We start from the raw sequence: 13,921 nt of genomic DNA on the forward strand, positions 1-13,921 counted from the left end.
GGATGGTTGAGCTGGGGGAGGGATGGAGTGGGAGAGCAATGAAAGAGATATTTTGATAGAGGGAGACATCATGGAAATAGGGAGAAACCTGGTGCTAGGGAAATTCTCAGGAATCCACAAGGATGACCCCAGATTAGACTACTAGTGGTGAGGGTACCTGAGCTGACCTACCCTGGTTATCAGATTGGTGACTACCCTGACTGTCATCATAGAGCCTTCATCCAGTAACTGATGGAAGCAGATGCAGAGATCCACAACCAAGCACCAGGCAGAGCTCAGGGAGTCCAGTCGAAGAGAGAGAAGAGGGATTATAAGAGCAAGGCAGGGGTCAAGATCATGATGGGTCCATCAGCAGAGACAATTGAACCAAGCTCATAGGAACTCATGAACTTTAGATCGTCAGCTGTGGATCCAGTTGTGCAGCTGGGTCTATTTGAGGGGCTCCTGGTGGTATGATCAGGATCCATCCCTGGTGCATGAGCTGGCTTTCTGGATCCCATTACCTATGATTGGACACCTTGCTCAGCCTTGAGGCAGGGGGGAGGAGCTGGATCCTGCCTCAAATAAATGTACCAGGTTTTGCTGTCCACCCTATGGGAGAACTTACCCTTTTGGAGGAGGGGATGAAGGGTTTGTTGGGGGCAGGGTTAGGCAGCGGGGTGATCGGGAGGAGGGATGAAAGGAGGATCTGTGGTTGGTATGTAAAATGAATAAATTTTTTTTAAATAAAAAAAAGAGTTCAATGCATAATCTTCTTAGAAAAAGTACATAGGACTGTCTTCATGACCCTGGACACTGGAAATGATTTCTTGGATATGACAAAAAAAAAGAATAGTAAATAAAAAAATAAATAAATTGGATTCTATCAAAATTAATTTTTTTTATAAAGTCTAAAGATGATATCAAGATTTGAAGCACAGGATGGTGACAGTTGTTGTAACCTCATCTTTGGAGGCTGAGGCCAAGTCTGGGTACAAAGCTGAGAAAGGTAAGATGAATTTAAATGCAGCTCAGATGCAGAGGCAGGTGCTACCACGGGCTGTGGCATCAAGCTACAGAGCATGGGCTATGATGGCATCAGCAGGGAAGGTGTAAGTGAGATAATGGTGATGAGGAATATGTCCTGGCTTCCTCTGTGAAGGGCTCCTGTGGAAAATACAAGTGTGAGCACAATGAAGAGAGCATCTGGAATGGCCAAAAAACACAACAGCTGGAGTGACTGAAAGAATAGTTTATCAAGATCTATGATGGCAACTGCCATGTGACCTGATCAGGCAGCTGCTGTTAGGAGAGCTCACCATGGTAAAGGATGGCGTACTGGAAGATGAGAGAGTTTTTTTCCATTGACAAAGAGCTTTCACTGGAGTCACTGGAGAGGAGCAAAGCCCTAGGTGGCCTGGGCCAGGATCATGTTAACAATCTCTATGAGACAGGCATAGAGGACTACATCTGCCCTGACATTTATCTAGAGGGTATATGGACCTCAGTCAGTGGCCCAGGCCAGAAAGGTAGCCTGGAGACAGTTTTCTCTGTGCTTGAAAGAAAAAGTTGTATCATCTCTTAGTTCACACATGTCCAAGGCCTGTGCCATCTGGGAGGTTTGCTGTAAGATTGAAAGTGCCATTGTAGAAGCTGCTTGTCTTGAGAAAGTCCACATTCTTCTCCAGTGACGACCAGTGATCCTACTGTATGAGATGGAGAACTGAATTTGCCCTGTGTGAAGAATGGTCAGAGGACCCAAGAGTCCAGTTAGCACCCTAAAACTATACAAACACTATGCGCAGCTGGAAAAATATAAATCCCACAATGACAATCTTATAAGCTGAAGCTCTGAGGCTGACAAAATACCAACCACACAGATTTTGAAATGAAAATGTGTCTCTGCTTGCATTCAGTCAAGTTTTGTGTAAAATGCTTTGGCTCATGCTTAAAGATGTCTAACACTACCTCAATTGAAAGCCGAAAGTAAAAGATCTGGGTTTCTCTGTACACAGCAATGCCACTGGTAGAAACTGCTTCTGGACAACAGTCCTGTGCATTCGGTATCTCTTGGCATTAGTGAGACATGAAGCTGATCATCAGATGATCTCTGTGACCTTTAAGAAGGCTCTGGATGCTGGCTTCATCCAGGCTATTGCTCATGGGATTTTGGTTGGTGTACTTTGAGTACCTAAGGGTTGATTTCAAACAAGACCATATTAAGAAGCTGGAAGAGTTTGGTCTATCTCTACTCCCACTCTGTGGGGTATCCATCTGCTGTAGAAGATTGAATAGTATTTCAAGAGTAGAGCATCAAGCCTCATGACCACGCAGAACAGGATGAGGATTGAGGCTCCACTGCCCAACAATAGACAGGAAGGTCAGAAGACTCCAAGACAGCAACATGCTAAAATGCCAAGCATACTATCATATGGCTTGAGGGTTACATCTTGAAAGAGTGCACAGTGAGCCACAACATTGCCAGAGGCTTTGCATTGGCCTGAGAGATGTTCATCCCAGCATGTCTGTGGAGTGTTACTCAACATGGAGAAAACAGAGGCAAATCAGAAGACTGAGACGTGGCTGTTGACAAAAGTGAAACTCAGCTAATGTTCATGAGTTGACAATGAAGGATGTGGGGAAGGGGGGAGTTCTTGAGAAGCAGGAAAAAAAGACCAAACAAAAGAGCATTGTAAAAAGAAAGAAAAGACCAGAGGTACAGCTGAACTGAGCAGATGAGATGGATGGGGCTATGAGACCAGCTTCTTGTCCCCGATGCACAGCCATGGAAGAAGAAAGAAGGCTCCTTGGGAACTATTCAAGTGTAAGACCTCCCGTCCCAAGTGTAAGGAGAAAGTGGCTTACCAGAAGTTGAATATACCCAAGGGACTCCCATAGGAGCAGACAATTTTCCCTTTTGATATACTGAAGTAATTCTTGATTAACAAATTTTATTTTTCAAAGGGTTTTGAAGCAATATGGTAAAGTTAATGCTGGCGAAGAACCTATTGGCATCACAGTAGGGGATACTGATCTAGGCATGGAGACTAGGGAAGTGGGAGCTAATGTGGATTAGAGTGCTTGGCTCACTGAACACGTAATGGTGATCTTGGTTGATTCCTTTGGAGCTCCTGGAAGAACACATAGCTAAACCCCAGGCACTCATGATAACAGTACATGTTTGGCTCTACCAGGATTCTGAGTATGGCATAAGAATTACAACAGTCTAGGAGTGGAGTAGCAAAATTAAGCTTAATTAAAAGGAAGCAATTGTAGTGCTGATCACGAATTTAATGAAGATAATGAAGAAAATAAATACTAGATGATCCTAAACAAATGGGAGATGGTGTAGTACCAGAAGCTTTGATGAAGTTAAAAATTACTGTAGTCAAATTAAATGAGTAAGTGGATCTGTGGTTAGGATTTAAATTGGTGATGTGACTTCATTTTAGGAGCAAAGAAGTCCTTGGTAACAGAATAGACTATGATAAGGAGAGTGGATGGCCACCAAGGGGAAAAGGTATCTGGGATGGGAAGTTAAGGCCTGAGAGGCTGAGTGTGGATAGAGAAGCCACAGCATAGTGACTGCATTCAGAGTGGAGAAGAGGTGGGGAGAGGTTGAGGTTTCAGTGTGTGTTCACATGTGAGGGTCAAGATGATAACAATGACATCAATAAACAAAGACAAGGCAAGCGTGTACAGAGTCTTATGGCAGGAACTCCAGGGTTTAGGATTTTTTTTTTCAGGATGGAGAAAGAAATGTGGTTGATGACATGGGCTTCTGTTGTTTAGAGTTCTGGAATCATACTTTTTCTTTCTCCCACAGGTATCTCTTAAACCCAACCTTGAACACAAAGGTCTTTTTATTTTACTAGCTAACAATCTTGCATTATTACCACCCTAGACCAGCTTGCCTACACTGGTCAGAAGCACACAGAACAGCTGGCTCCTGCATAGCTAGGGAAATAGGAAAGAAATGGCATCCAAGATAACTAGGACAGTCCCTTTGCCCTGATTAGTTCCTCTGCCTTTGCAGTGGGTGGGCTCTCACTTATCTCCCTTAGTATTTCCAATTTGGTGGTAATTTCAATTCAGAAAATGAAAAAGTATTCAACATGTTCACTCACTAATATAATCTTCCCATTAATGTTTACTCTGTCTTCAAATTCTTGCAAGTCTAAAGGAGTCTCTTGAACATTCATTTAATTTCTTCTAAGCAACATTAATGAATTTCCCAAATAGAATAGATTTTATGGCATTTGAATTGACTGTTTGGAAGTAAACTCCCACTTTTCAAAAGATTAGGATTTTCCTGGCTGATTCCCTGAGAGGAGAAAGGACAGAGTGTTCTCTTTTAAGGCTCCAGATCTCCTAGATCTAAAACTGGGCTCAGAAACCTTCCCCTGGGAAGGCTTTAAAGAAACTCAGAGTCCATTTCTCAAGTTTGTGCTGTGCAAGACATGGTCTTTCTGGAGTGTCAGGGATGGACACTGGTCATGGTCTATTGTATTCAGGCAGCAAAGAAAGAGTCACCGTGATAAAAGGGTGCAGCCTGAGTGTGTCCCTTTGCAGAACAACAAGCAGAAAGCTCCTGGGGTGGAAATGGTGCTGGCTTTCTGACTTTCTCAGGTCTGCCATCTAAGAGGTAGTGACTTTAACAAACCTAGATTTCCCTATCATTTTTTTTTTTCCATTTAGGATCTGGAGTAAGCCCTTCATAGCTCTTCAGATCTACCGCTAAAATGAAATACTGAACTAGAGTTAAGAATTGTCCCTTTTTACAAAATGCAGATGCTGAGTTTAGAGATGCAAACTCACAATAGCAGAGCCAGGATTAGAGCTAAAAGATGAAACAGCAGTAGAGGGATGCCTCAGCTAGTTCTTGGCCTAGGGAGTTGGGACTTCAGACTAGAGTGCTTAGTAATTGTCCTCACCATTGCTGCTTCATTATTCTAAGTGTCCAGTTAGTCCCATGTAAAGCTGAGTGGGTGGGGAAGAACCCCAAAGAGGGAACTGGCCCAGTGCACTCTGCTCTTCTCTTCGCTCTTTGCCACAACACATGTTGTCCAACTGGCTTCTGGGGAGGCCCTTCCAGGTCTCCACACATTTTTTGCTGCACTTTGCTACCACCCAGGTCTTTCCCACATCAAGCAAACCCCTGTAACAAGGCCAAAGAGTATGTCCCCAGACTACCCTGAGAAAGGGTGACTCAGGATTTTTAGCTTAGTAACCACACCCACCTCTACTTGGCCAAAGACAAGAATTAGGCCCTCAACCACTAATGCTATACTGTGGATAAGGCTTAAGCATCCCTAAAGATTTGTCTATTGCTGGAAGTTTGGACTCCAGGATGTCTAATCATCAGGTGGTGAAACTTTTAAGAGATGGGACCTAATGCATGGTTATTAGGTCCTGGGAGCACAGGCCTTGGCATGAATTAATGCTAGTCTTTGGGAGTGGTTTTTGCCAGAGTGGGTTGCTGTAAAGCAAGGGTGTCTCTTGTACTGCTTCCTGCTGCATGGAGATGGTTCCCTTTCTGTTTTCCCATCATGCTGTGGTGGATCTAGGGATCTTTGTCAGGATTTCAGTGCCATAGGATTTGGACCTCTAGCCAAATGCTTCATGAGTGTTCAACTTCAGGAATGTCACTAGAGCAACAGAAAATTGGTTATGATTCCCGAAGAAGAACAAATATTCTCATTTGTTGTCTCCAGAATTCACCATTTCTTCCAAAGTAATGCTCCTGTTTTTAATTCACTGAACAAAGACCTCCAACTGTATTAGCATGTCACATAAAGATGGACCTAGCACACACACACACACACACACACACACACACACACACACACACACACACACACACACACACACATGTAACTAAAGAAGTGATGAATTCAAATAGCAGAATATAAAAGAAGTTGAAGAGGTGAGAGAGAGAGAGAGGTGGAAATGATGTAAATACAGTAATTATGCATACAATTCTCAAAATAATTTAAAAAAAATGGGGCCCAGGTGCTCAGTGGATAAAGGCATTTGGCCACAAGCCTGACGACCCGAGTTCCATTCCTACATGGTGGCAGGAAAGAACTGACTCCCAACTTCTGCAAGTTGTTCTCTGACTTCCACATACACGCTGTGGCACAGGCACTGGTGACTGTACCCCATGCACACATAAATAAATAAATGAAATAACAAGAATTTCTAGTAAAAATAAATGTATGAATTTTACCCTCTGTCTATGTTCTTCATGTAATGTGATTTAGTGATGGGCAGTGATGATTAAATATTCTGGCCCAAGAAGAACTTTGACTCACCTGGAGCTAGGACTGCTAAAGGTTTGAAGCTGATGGAGAACTCCCAGCATCATTAGCTAGCCTCAGTGTTGACACTCATTCAAAAACCAGATGCTCATATTCTTCCCTTTGTGATTCTGGCTGAGAAAATCACAGACATTCAGCTCTCTTAGTTCTCATAATGAGCTCCGAGTTTGCTGACAGTGAAGGTGGCATGCCCACATTCAATAAGACAGTAGCATAAAATGCCATCCCAGGTGCTCTGGGCCTCAGCATTTTTACTGCATATTTCTTCTGGCATATAACTTGGGGACAAAAGAACAGCAGACAAATTCTCACCTACAGACAGTAATTGTGATTTTTTTCCTAGTTGTGCTATTGTTAATTGAAGACTTCTGTGTATCTGTTTTGTGTCTGATCATGACAAAAAAAAAATAATTAATTGAAGTGGTGCCATTGAGAACCTGGATTTCCAGGGTAGGATAAAGTTGAAACAGATGTGTGATTGATGAGGTTAGGCAAAACCCTGTAATTTATAAATGCATATTATCTATCTCCATCTACAAGAAGGCTTAGAAACAATGGACAGTTCAGTCGCATTGAAACCCGTAACACCCAAATTGTAGTCATTATAGATCATCCATCACTAAAAGGAACCACAGATTCTTGGGGAAATGGCTGATTATAGGTCTGTGGCTGGAAATGTACAATTTGCGCTGGGAACATTTTGTCTCACTAGATAGGAAGCCATCACAGAATAATAAGATTGTGTCAGGAAGACTCCGAGGCAACCTTCATGGAACCCCTCTGACAGAAACAGGACAACTCAAGTACTGATAAGCTTCATAATATTTATGAATGAACCACAAAAAATATATTTAGAAGCATGAATTCATAATGAAAGTAATGTTAGAAAAACTGATCGTCACCAGTGGGGGGGGGGATACTATTTGAAAATTGGTAAGAGTCAAATCAAGCATTTGAATCTTCTTTCCTATATTGTCCATTCTATAAACTCTATAGAATATAAGAGCCAGAGTATATGATAGTTGCATCACCGTTTAACTTGATAATGAGAAATTCTGGAAGCTTTTGTAGAAGTTTCACAGCTAATTATCAAGAAAGGAGATTTGTTGCAAAGGGAAACTTCTTTGATGAGCTAGAAGATCAGGGAGTTTGCTGGTAACATCAGAACTTATACCCCAAAAGTCTCACCAACATGATCACCCAAACATGAGCTGAACAAGGCAGACACTAACAAACATGCCAAAATAGATGGGGAAAAGCCCAGGAGACCTCAACCCTACACAAAGAACTATACACACATGCTTAAAGCTGGGAATGGGAGAGGTGGCACTCTTCAGGGAGATCACACCAATTGGTTGTACAGTACCAAACAGTCATCCGTGAAAACATGCATACAGGTAACATTATATATGGACTGAACAGGTTAGAGTTAACAATGTATGTGTATATATATTTGCATATATGTGCATATATATGCATGCAATATCAGTTAACGAAAAAAGAGGCCATGAATTTGAAGGAGAGTGGGGATGGGCATATGGGAGGGTTTGGAGGGAGGAAAGAGAAGGAAGAAACATTGTATTAAATAATGTTGTATCCAAACTGAACAAAAAGAAAGGAGATGTGTATGATAAGAGTATTTTGCTACATTCTAATGGACCTATGTAACACTGGTAAGAATCCAATTCAGGGGCAATATGACACTATGAGCCACCCAATGCTAAGAGGACTTAGCGTTTACTGTAAAGGAGGTACATCTGTCTTTCTCAGGCATCTAGGTGTATTTAGCAACTAGTTTGTCTTCTGTGATAGCCAACAGGATCAAAATCAACTTGGAGGGGGGGAGAATAAAGAGTTATTTGGCTTATAGAGTGCAATTCAGCATCAAGGGAAGCCAAAGCAGGTATTCAAGTAGGAAACTAGGGGCAGGAACTGAAGCAGAGACCATGGAGGAGTACTGCTTACTGCCTTGCTCTTCATGGCTTGATTGGCCTGCTTTCTTATACAATCCACAACCACCTGTCCAGGGATGTCCTTGCCCACAGTGAGCTGGACACTCACACATCAATCATTTATCAAGGAAATTCCCCACAGATGTACTCAGAGATCAGCATGATGGAGGCAATTCTCAATTGATGGTCCATCTTTCCAGGTGATTCTGCTTTGCATCTACTGACAAAAACTAACCAGCACATACAGAGGTGGAGAAACATGTTTTAAAACAGACTACAAGGAAATGATCAACTATATCCATACTCAGGGAAACTCTATAGAACAAATTTCTAGTTTTTTTTGTCCTACAAGTTAATTGAAAGAGCATGTAAATGAGAGTCTTTCTTTGTTGGCCATTTTGGAACAGTTGAGGAAAAATGAACATGAGTTACATGAAAATACCTGTATTATACTACATAAATGGGACAACTGAACTGGAGCAGAATTGCTTTGTATTAGAAAATAGATACTGACGTGTTTCGAGGTGATTCTGTTTGGATTATTAGACTTTCAGATAGTACAGACAAGTATTCAGACCCATAAATTAAACATTTTTGATAAAAATTGGGAAAGCATATTTTAGAGGCATATAAAATATGATGAAATAAAGTCATATGGATGCTTGAAAATAGTCTTTGTGGTTGAATAAGATGAGCCATTCACTAATCATCAACAGGACTGTGTTTATGCAATTCTGGAGTTTCCTATATTATCTCCTTTGCTTAAGTATAGAATTTTCCTAATTAAAACACTGACATGATGAAAGATTTGTGGGTGCCTGCTAATACTATGTGCATACACTGTGTACAGCACACTAGTGCATTTATCATATATACAGGACACATAAGAATATGCACATATATGCATAATCGCACAGACATAAGCATAGATATATATGATTTTGTGGCTTGAGGGGATGATGTCAAGAGGACACAGAAGTCATTATCAGGAAAGATGCCTTGGCCAATGCTAGGAGTGAGAGGGGGCCTCTAAGAGGCTGTATCTATTATAAGTAGAAGGGTCACAATGACCTTTCTTTAGACAATTTCTATTCTCCTACAGCCTGCTCTCAAGTACCTCTTTGGAGATGTCCATCAGAGGGGTCTCTCCCCCTTCACTCATATTTCAAAACAACTCGCCTGGGCTACCAAGTGAGCTCCAGGAAAGGCGCAAAGCTACACAGAGAAACCCTGTCTCGAAAAAACAAAAACAAAACAAAACAAAACAAAACAAAACAAAACAAAACAAAAAAAAACCAACTCTGATAGCTCTTCATGTATGAGCAGTGACAAGATCTGACTACCCCACAGAATCATTTAGCAGATGACATATGAAAGCAGACTTAGGGGGATTTAGCTCAGTGGTAGAGCACTTGCCTAGCAAGCACAAGGCCCTGGGCTTGGTCCTCAGCTCCGGAAAAAAAAAAAAAAAAAAAGAAAAGAAAAGAAACCAGACTTAGGGCCTTTCATTTAAGCTTGATGGCTCCACAAAATAGTAAGTAGCCAAAGGTATAGACTCTAGGGCCATGCCCCAAGCCAAGGACAGTGGAGCAATATTCTGGTACCTAGACCTGGTAGTACCTTGGCGTCAGGCTCACTCAGCTTGCTCATAATGTACCCTGTGACTTCATGCTAGCAGTGTCTGGGCCCTGGTATTCTGATAAGAGCTTACCAAACATTAGAGGTTCTTGGGAACCACTAGACTTAGGCTGACTTTTCAGGGATATTTACTCCTTTAAATCCTCCTGGATAGTTTTAAAGTGAGGATGCAGGGGATGACTGACTACTCATTTCTATTCACAATCTCACAATCTGGGGTGGAATGTAAGGACTAAACTATGGACAGCATTACACTCTGTTAATTAAGAAAAAGATATGATGGAGTCCTCACCGCTGAGAGAAGAGGGCAGTATTCAGGGAGGGTCAAGGCAAGCAGCCCGGCTCTTCTGGTTTAGGATAGTGTATGAAAGGCAGAAGACTTGGACAAAAACAGTTCTTTGTTGCCATGAATTCTTGCTATTGATCACTAACCTCACTTTAAACCACTGCTGTAGGCCACCTGACAGTTCAGAATAATTAGAGCACTAGAAGGAACCAGTACTTTCAGATCTGGGCAGCTGTAGTATGGAAGAGAAGAGCTCTGTGACCCTGGAACTTGAACTAGTCTGCATTGCAGAGTGAGTCACAAGAGACAGATTTCCTTAGGGGCACCATCTTAGGTGGTCCTGATTGGGCTAGAGTCAAGGGCAGAGGTCTCTAATTCTCAATCTTTTTTTTTTTTAAAAAAAACATTATTAGTTCTTTGAGTATTTCATACAATGAGTTTTGAACGTATTTGTTCACTCCCCCACCTCCTCCCTTACCCTGCCTTCCTTACCCAAACTAACCTGTGTCCTTACCCCACCCCACCCCCTTTTGATTGAGTGCTCTCCCTTCATTCATGGATGTGTGGCCTTCTACTAGAGTATGGTGGACCAACCAGTGGCAATACTTCAAGAAAACAGACTCTCCTTGTCCTAATACCTATCAATTACTTAGTACCTATCAATCACCAATAGCTCCTCAGCCAAGATGGGGCTTCAGTCCTCTTATGACATTAATGACATTAATGACACCTCATGCTCTGGAAAGTGTGACCACTATAAAACATTCCTTTAAAATTTGTGTTCTATGTGATTCAAACAAATACACAAAAGGAGACAGAAAAATAAGTCCCTGGAATCAATCACCAAATTTCAGTATTTATAGATATATTTGCTAATCCTGTGGAATTGACACCTCGCCCATGTTTTTCTTCTAGTATTATAATTCCCAAACGTATTTACTTTGTGAGTGTTTCAGAAGGTATCTCTAACTAAGAAGAGTATTTTCCTAGAAGGTTTTTATCCTACAGATTTTAATTTATTTTACACGGAACATCTAATACCTAGAATGGGTTAAAGTTTTCTGCACTTTCCTGCAGTTGGTTTTTTATTTTTATTTATTTATTTTTTTCAGCTAGGTTCCGAAGTACATGTTGTGCCTTCTGCAATTCTACCACCCTCTCATAGGCCAGACTTTCTCTCCTTTAGCTCCTGCTGAGTCAGAAAGCTGTCATCTTCTATTGAGAAGGTCACACATACCAAACTGGAGGCTTTCTTAGCCTGTTAGGGCTTTGTGGGTTAGAATCAACTCACATTTAAAAAGTTTTGAAACACTTTTAGCATTTATTAGTTATTTTCAGTAATGGGTTTCATTATGAGATTTTTAAATAAAGTTTCTTATAAAAATCTTGTGAATAAATAAAACCATTACAGACCAAAATTAACTAGACCCAATGTCTATGCAGTTTAAGGAACTTAAAACAGTAAGAATTGGCATTTGAAATGGAAGCTGTGAAGTTTCACACAAAGTTTTACACTTTCAGTATTGAATATGTTTTATGCACATATCTGCCACCACCAAAACCAACCAACAAAAGAAGACAGAAATAGAAGCAGGAAAGCAATTAGCTGTCCAGTCTCTTTTATAGCTCCCGTTCATTACCTGCACCCAGTCCTTTCTTATCCACTTTTATTTACCGTTCCTTGTTCTCCCTTTCCCCATGTTATCCTTACCACTTGTACAACTGTTTGCATATATGCATATATCATTGGATAGAGTCTCCACTCTTCCTGGAGAAGGCACAGTGTAGAACTGTCAGATGAGGTTCCTGTTCTCAAACCCATGTGTCAAATTTCTAGTTTTGCTTATCTTTATATATGACTAGGATGAAATGCCTACATTTTCCAGAGTGTAATCAAGTAAATAATTATTTTAATATGTATTATTGATAACTGATAAAAATTATGGTTGTGTTCTTGGGGTAGAATATCTGAATTATGAATATTTTATAAGTACATTTTGACATTATCTAGGTGAAATAATCAGTTAATTTGTGCTAATGAATATTCTTGTGTTGACGGCTGCTTTAATTCTATATCCTGCCTATTTTGAATACTGAATTGGAAGAGGTCAGATACCTCCTCAAAAAGCTCATTCATTCTGTTTCTTTTTGACACTCACATGGCTGTTACATAACATGAGACTACTATTTCTAGTTTTTGAAGAGATTTATTTTTAATTATGTATGTTTGAGTGCATTTGTGTGGCAGCACGCACACATGAACAATGCACTTGCAGAGGCCAGAAGTGTCAGACCCTCTGGAGTTGGAGTTAGAGGCAGTTGTGAGCTGCTTGATCTGGGTTTGAGAACTGAGCTCTGGTCCTATGGAAGAGCAGTATGTGCTGACTGTTATCACTGTACCATCTCTTGGACACTATTTTTAGTTTTTGAGGACCCTCCATGACATTTTCTATAATACCTATCCATACTAATTTATAATTCTACCAACATTGGGCAATAGTTCCCTTTTTAAAGAATCTTTACTAACATTTGTTACTGTTTATCTTAAAAAAAAAAAGACACAACAGACCTAAAGTTATACCTCATCGTGGTTTTAATTTGTTTCTCCTTTATGATTTGTGATGTTGAACATTTGTTGAAGCAATTCACATGGATGAACCAAGGTGACAAAATAGGGCACTCTTCTTATTGGGGTGTTTGTCTTGAAATTTGGAATCAGGGTTATGCTTGCTCCATGTAAGGAATTTGCAAGACTGTTCCCCTTCCTATTGTATGTAATCCATTCATCATTATTTCAATCTCACTGACAGTTACGGGTTTCTTTATGTTCTCTTATCCTTTGAATTAAGTTTGAAAAGGTTTCCATGTCTAAGAATTTATTCCCTTCTTCTAGATTTTCTAGTATTTTGCAATAAATCATTTCAATATAGTCCCTAATGATTTTATGGCTTTCACAGAAATTGGTAGTAACACATTTTTATGACTAATTTTATTAATTGGTATCATCTCTATTTATTTTGGTAGATTGGCTAAGGTTTTTCAATCTTTTCAAAGGAGTAATCCTTTGATTAATTCTATATTCTTTCACTTTCCACTTCATTATTTTCTGCCCTTTATTATTTCTTGCCATCTATTATTTTAGACTTTAGAGTGTTACTTTTTAATTACTTCTTGTTTCATTATGAGGTTGTTTGAGATATTTCTATCATTTTAATGCAAATACCCATAGAGAAAGGTTTCAGTAAGTTGTACTTTCATTGTTATTTGATGCAAAGAGTTTTAAAAATGTTTCTCAGCCGGGCGGTGGTGGCCCACGCCTTTAATCCCAGTACTCGGGAGGCAGAGGCAGGCAGATCTCTGTGAGTTCGAGGCTAGCCTGGTCTACAGAGCAAGTTCCAGGAAAGACACAAAGCTACACAGAGAAACCCTGTCTTGAAAAACCAAAAAAAAAAAATTTTTTTTAAATTTAAAATTTAAAAATGTTTCTCACCGATTTCTTCAGTGGGTCCCCAGTCATTCTTGAGTATATGGTTTAATCTCCATGTATTTGTATAGTTTCTGTAATTTCTGTTATTGATTTCTGTTTTTATTTTACTGTCTTCATACTTCAGGACCTCCAGGGGGTTAGTAATTGTGGTGATTTAAATTAGAATGGCCTCCATATACTCATGTGCTTGAATGCTTAGTCACCAGGGAGTGGAACTGTTTGTGAAGGATTAGGAGATGTGACCTTGTCGGAGGAGGTG

The sequence above is a fragment of the Peromyscus leucopus genome, chromosome 7 (assembly GCF_004664715.2).
Source record: "Peromyscus leucopus breed LL Stock chromosome 7, UCI_PerLeu_2.1, whole genome shotgun sequence".
NCBI lineage: Eukaryota > Metazoa > Chordata > Mammalia > Rodentia > Cricetidae > Peromyscus > Peromyscus leucopus.